Source organism: Diabrotica undecimpunctata, chromosome 1 (assembly GCF_040954645.1).
Source record: "Diabrotica undecimpunctata isolate CICGRU chromosome 1, icDiaUnde3, whole genome shotgun sequence".
Lineage (NCBI taxonomy): Eukaryota > Metazoa > Arthropoda > Insecta > Coleoptera > Chrysomelidae > Diabrotica > Diabrotica undecimpunctata.
Window position 1 is genome coordinate 173,007,877 of NC_092803.1, and position 7,080 is coordinate 173,014,956.

At 30.5% G+C, this 7,080-nt stretch overlaps 1 protein-coding gene across 4 annotated transcripts in view; it reads right to left on the bottom strand.

The window, feature by feature from the left end:
- Positions 1–6,834, bottom strand: part of cora (erythrocyte membrane protein band 4.1 like coracle) — a 90,847-nt gene extending 84,013 nt beyond the window's left edge. For 3 of the 4 annotated variants that reach the window (XM_072520583.1, XM_072520585.1, XM_072520584.1), the window contains exon 1: positions 6,665–6,834. The gene's annotated coding sequence lies outside the window, so the exon portion shown is untranslated. The remainder of the gene's footprint in view (positions 1–6,664) is intronic. The other variant, XM_072520582.1, reaches the window with a different exon arrangement.
- Between the last annotated feature and the right edge of the window lie 246 nt (positions 6,835–7,080).

A 7,080-nucleotide genomic window follows, 5' to 3' on the forward strand; every position in this document is an offset into this window, starting at 1 on the left:
AAGTTACTTGAAAAGAAGTGAAAAACATTGCAAACCGATTAAGTATTCTTTACCGATAATTAAAATAATTTTTCCGGTCAATTTGTAAATAAATCTATCTATTAACAATTTCTATTTTCTTTCTAACTTAAAACTGATATATGAATAGGCCATTAGTTTTACTAATAGTAGATCAAGATGATTATTGGTTTTTAAACGTTTTTGGAATGTTAATGGCATTCTAATATATTACTCTGATAAGTTTACTTTTACTATAACTTACTGTAAGTGAAAATATCACCTTGGGCGTTGAAATAATATTTCTTGTCATTATTTATACACATTAAATTAATGACGATCTTTCTCCAGTTGTTTTAATAACTTTTTTTTTAGAAAAAATAATAAATTACGTCGCGTTAATGCTGCTGCCATAAAAAATTGCTCTATATACATAAATCCGATATTGTAGGAATGGAGAGCACTTGCGTGACTAGAAATGCTTAGAAAATTTGCGAACCTACAACATGGACTCCAAAATATACAAAATTAAAACTTACAAAGGTGTGAACAAATCGAACATTTAAATGAAAAATTTTAAAAGCAACTACAGATAATTTATAGACATTTTTATATTTTTTCCTCCTACTTATATTCTAACTGATAATTAACTTACGATTTTTTTTTAATTTTAAGTCAAATATGGTGCCAAGTCTGGCATGATATTTGTAATGTGCTACTTAGGCCAACTCAGATATAAAGCATAGTTCTATTTCGTGGACGCTTTCAGTTCAAACAGTATATCAAAAACAAAAAACACAAGTCTGGTAAAAAAGTGTATAAATTATGCTGTAAATGTGGATATACAAATTGTGGTACCGATACTGCCCACGGTGGAAATGCATCCGCCAATGAAGTACTTTATCTTATGGAAGGACTTTTGAATTGTGGTCGCAAATTATAATACACGGATAATTATTACACAAGTGTTTCTTTGGCTACTGAACTGTTAACTAAAAAAACTCATCTTATCGGAACACTTCGGACTAATCGAAAATGCTATACTAAGTCAAACTCAAAAACCAGAAGCTGTCGTGGATTATAATGAAGCAAAATTGTTTATCGATCTTTTAGACCAAATCAAAGCCTATTCTCATTGTTTACGTATATGTACTAAGTGGTACAAGAAGGTTGCAGTGGAGTTTCTGTTAGGGTCAGCAGCCGTGAATGCTTATTTAGTATTTAAAGAAACAACAGAAAAGAAGATACTTGGTAGAATACCTGGAGAGACTTGTAACAAGGAGAGAAGCAAAAGCATAACACACAAATCAAAGTGAAAGAAATCAATGTCTGGACATTAAAAAGAAAAAAATGGTGGAATGAATTACCAGAATGGAAGAAGGACAATTGGTGGGAATCACTAGGGACTCAAAGAACAAAATCAGTACATGGAAAATCAAGAAGACAGAAAAACATATAAAATTCGCTTAATATCATAAGTTTCTGTTGGATATTCTATTTATATATAAATGGACAGAAAATGAGAACAAGAGCTGCACTGTTTGCATACATTGTATTGACATAATGATGCTTAGATGTAAACCAAGATGCCTATGTATGTTTTATTGATTACAAATTTGTACAAATATTATATTTGTTGATTACAAATATTGATACAAAGCATTTGACAAAGTGAGACATGAGTAACTTACACAACTTGTTAAAGACTCAAGGAAAGAAAAATCAACAAAAGAAATAAACATAAAAGGAGGGGTCAATTAAGCTTGTATTATATCACGAACTCTATCTAACTTATACTAAAAACACATAATTAAGAAGGTGCTTGGAAACGAAAATATTGGTATAAAAGTGAATTCCGATTAACAATATTAGCAAAAAAGCTCAACGATTTACAAAAACTATTAACAAAAACAGTAAAAATAAGCGAAAAATATGGCGTAACACTCAACAAAAGTAAAACTAAGTATATTTATGGCTGCATCAAAGAAACATTAATTTTGTTCTGAAGCTATTTTATTGTGTCATATTAATACAATTTATTATTTTTATTGGGAATAAGTCATAATTTTACTTTAAAATCAATTTATTTTGATGTTTTCATTTTCATTTCGGAAGTCTTTATCCAAACATATTGTGTGTTATTTTGAGAATGAAGTGGAAATCAAAATGTCAAAATAAACTTATTTTAAAGTAAAATTGTGGCTTATTCCCGATAAAAATGGTAAAAAATAAGTGTAATACTTCATTTAATCCTTTTTGTGATGTTCTGTCTAATTGAGTGAATTAGAATGAAGATGATTAGAAACACAGGTTAAGATCAATAGGTTATGGTGCCGAAGCACATGGTAGAAATGTGCAAAGTCTAAGTAGTATGTATTAATATTGGATCTAAAATAAAGCTAAGGAACAAAGAGTTTGAGAGTTTTAATTTACAATCCGACACAAAATATTAACAATATAAATCTCCAAATTAACAATTAGTAGATTGAAAGAGTTCAGAAATATTACTATCTGGGAACATATTTTTGCTAACAATGTTATATTCATTCTATCCTTCTATGTGGTTGAATAATAGAAACATGAGTCTTATAAGAAAAATATTGAAAATAACCTGGACTGATAAAATATCAAATGTAGAGGTACTTAAAAGAATGAGAAAAAAAAGAAAAAGAATTACTGTTGACCATTAAAAGTGGAAAACTTCAATATTGTGGTCATGTTATGCGAAAAAGATAAATATCAACTTCTACAAAAAATAATCCAGGGAAAAATTGTAGGAAGAAGAAAGATGTCTTGGCTGCCAAATTTAAAAGAGTGATTTCTGCTACTTCAGCTGCATCTAAGATCAAAATAGCAATGATAGCCAAAATTACAAACAGGGACAACACATGAAGAATAAGGACATAAAAATTAAACTCTAGAGGAAATCAAAAAGGAATTTATGGTAGTTCATTAGCATATAAGATGATACATTAAAATATTAAAGCAATCCTAATAAAGTTGACAAACCAGAGCTAAAATTGTATGAATCTTCCATTACTCCGATAATATATTTATTAAGAAAAAAAACTTAAAATTTTATAGTAATCTGTTATAAAACTGGACAACCAAAACTAGTAATTTAAAAAGCAATAAACACTATTTAGTAATGAACTTTCCAGTATAATTAACTAGAATTCCAATAAAAATATGCATACCAACATAAAGCCAGCTAATTCCTGGAATATAAATGCTATTGGTCAGTATATACACTACTTATGTAAGAACCTCACCACAATCAAAAATATACTTGCAACAATAATATGAATCATTAGAGTTGATAAATAATATTACAGAATTCTAAATTAAGAGTATGGTTCATTCAAAACATGAGTAATTTCTTCATCACTATGGACTACAATCACAGTTCTGTTTCATTAGATAATAATTCTAAAAATGTATTGGGCAATTATCCTCATTATGGATGTTATCGTAAGTACAGTTTTATAGTAACTTTTTTAACTTAATATAAGCAAATTGCAAAATATCTAAACTATATATTCAAGAAAAGTTTTATTCCATAGGATGTTTGTGATTTTTACATGTTTGTGATTTTTACTATGTAGTACTTCAACACATGTGTAATACTTATAATTATTTATAAATATTCTAATATATATTTCTGTTTTTCAATTTAATATGATATCTGCTATTCGATATAAATAAAAAAATCAAAACTGATTATCTATGATTAAAACAACCTCATTGCCACTGAAAGGGAATTAATGGAGTAGGAAAGCACCACCAATAATAGCTTATACTACTCAAGTATCAACATCACCTTCTTGTAACACTCACTGTTATATAGTAAATATAGTTCTGAAGAATGAGTATCAGTGGGATAACTGTAACAACTGTAATTAAGTATAATGCAATGAAATCAAATGGTTAACCCCAATAATAACACATCAAGGGAAATAAAAAGTCTGTCTGTCTCAAAAAACTCATATAAAACTGTACAGAACACTGATAGTTCCCTTTCTCATGTGTGGATCAGAGGCATGGACCATAACCAAAATAGATGAATCCTCTCTATCGATGTTTGAAAGAAAGGTATTACGCAAGATATTCAGAGCAGTTTGTGAGAACGAATATGGAGGCATAGATATAACTTTGAACTGCAGAATATCTACAACATAACATAATAACATAAGTTTGGTGAAAAAGATATTACCACTATAACCAAGCAAAACTATCTGCAATCTGGAATCAAATATAATAAAAAAGATTCTAATAGTGCAACCAGAGGAAAATTAGAAGATGGGGTAGACCAAATCTGAGGTGGATAGACGGGGTAAGACTGGATGCTGAGATCTGTGTTGCTCACTGGAAAATCGAAGCAAGGGACAGAACCGAATGGCCAAGAAAACTTGAGAAGGTTGAGGCCTTGTACGGGCTGTAGCACCATGATGATGATGAATGCAATGAAAGGTACTTCATAATTTACAGATAAAAAGTTTACAGAAAGTTGTCACTTTCTTTAACAGCTTGACAAGGGAAGTGACTAGAATGGTGCACACCAAGGTAGCAATTTAAATCGATAAAAAAAGAAATAAACTAACAAGAAAGCAACTAACAAAAGCTTGGTCCTAACCAAAAAATGAAAAAGAGTTGGTAGAACAAATCAAATAACCATTACTTTAAACAACAGATTTTTTCCAAATGATATAAATAGTTAAGCAGCTAAATTACTAATATGACAATGGATACACCAAGAAAGCTTTGTGTGAGCAACAGGAGAGAGGAGATAATTATCCTTACACAATAATTAAAATAAAAGAAAAAATATATGTTAAAAGATATAAATATTGAACAAAACATAAATAAAATTAATAAGAAGAAGCTGGCGGAACGCAACAATTTAACTGTGATGTGGGTGCAAGGTCACAAGGGAATTGCAGGAAATAAGGAAGTTGACAGCCGCGCAAAAGAAGGAGCTAATACCCCATTCCAGGGTCCGGAACCCTTCTATGGACTATCGAAAAGCCACATCAGAAAGGAACTCCGTACCTGGGAACTCAATCAACTAAGATCATATTGGTCTAACACACCAGGGCAAAGGCAAGCAAAAAGGCTCATAAACATGTCGCCTACTGCAACAAACCGCCTTCCCGAAATGAGTAAAAAAGATATCAAAATGGTCACTGGCCTTCTCACTGGTTGCAACTGGGTAGCACTGTTCTGCAAACGACTAAAATTCCTAGGAGAGGTCAGTCTGGCATCCTCTGACATAGGAAACAAGTCACCTAGGAAGCTAATCAACTTCATCAGAAGTATTGGCTTTCTAGAGTTTAACTCGATTAAGGTATGCAAAAAAGATCTCTATAGGTCGAAGTTCGGTGAGGTCGCATGGCCTTAACGACCTCTCATAATCTAATCTAACTAGCTTGTGCCAGCCAAGAGTTCATAACGATGTCACTTTTTGATTCTTTGAAAATCCTTATCTTTGTGAAGCCAAATTGGCCAAGTACTGGATAATTCACCCATAGACATGAAATGAATGTGAGCTGAGTTTAGTTTAGACCCTCGTGAGACAGGTTAGTTTTACACTACTGATGACTCATTGGGATAGTACCTAATCCTGCTCAGTCAGTACGAGATGAACTGCAGATTCAGACATAAAAAACAAAAAATCTGCCCAAAAATGTATACTAATTCTGAATCACTTACTAGAAACAGCTCAATCTAAATAGATTAATGAATAAAAAACAGTATTTATTCTTGCTTACTTGTCACATTTATGAGCAACTAAGCCTTTATATATTAAATGTTTGAAATTAAACAAAAGTTAAAATAAATGACTATTGCTACTGGATTCAAAACCCTTGACATAAAAATATAAGGACATGGGCTGAATTAGTTTTTTTATAAGTGGGTCTGTATAAAAACTATAAGGTTTGTACAAAAACTGTATTCTGAATATTAAAGCATGCTGCAATAAACAAATATTTAATTTGTTTATTAATTTTTCTATAGTGACCCATATTCCCTAATTGACATTTATTAGGTGCCAACACCCAAATATATTCAAAATCAATGTTTATAAATTCAGGTAATTCCCAAAAAAAATTAGCAATTTATAAAATTTAGGTTTCTGCAAAAATTAATTATTTACCTGTTATTTTTATGTAAAAGAATGTATGGGCATTTAAAAGGATGTTGACATTTTCACGAATTGACAGCTTGCAGTGAATCACCATGTAGAAAATCTTATGCCTGACCTACTTGTAATCAAAATGCAGTAAAAACTAAAAATATTTTAAAAAATAATCCAAAATTACGTATTTGCCGTGACTCAAGAAATGATTTGTTTAATATTATAAAAGTATGCAGACTTGGTACAAGCATAAAGGATACCTGTAACCTGTAACCATCAATTAACGGGAATACTATGGTTTGGAAAACTTAATTTCTTCCAAACAATAACTAGGTCCAATTTATTACTAACAATCTACATTTATTATAACTTTAATTGTAATAAACGAAATAAATACCCTGGAAATATATTAATAACATTAATACATTTTACTTCAAATGTTATTGTTTTGGTTTAAGGTTATAAGATTATTTGTAAATACCGCTAAATTTGGTTTTATCTATACAAAAACAATAAACAGCGAGGACATACCTTATCAAAAAAAGATGTTATCCATAAATTTATCGTTCTTTATTATGGAAACGGCACACACATTCACAGCGAACTGGGATGGGCCACAAACCATAAACAACAGAAACGACAAACGAACAACGGAGCAACACCGAAGAACTATTCAATCGAAAGCGACTGTAGCGACACTGTCAAATAATATTCATAAACTAATATTTTATCGAATAATACTTCTAAGAAGATGTAACTAATTAGTTTTATTAGGAAATTAGTTTCTAGTATAATAAAATCTAGTTTTCATTATCATTAATGTTAGTTAAGAAATTTTGTTTATACTGCGATCTACTTTTCCGTCGCATGACACGGCGTACGAATATATGCAAAATTGTAGTAAACTGAAAAATTACGTCACGTATATTTATAAAGACATGATCGTG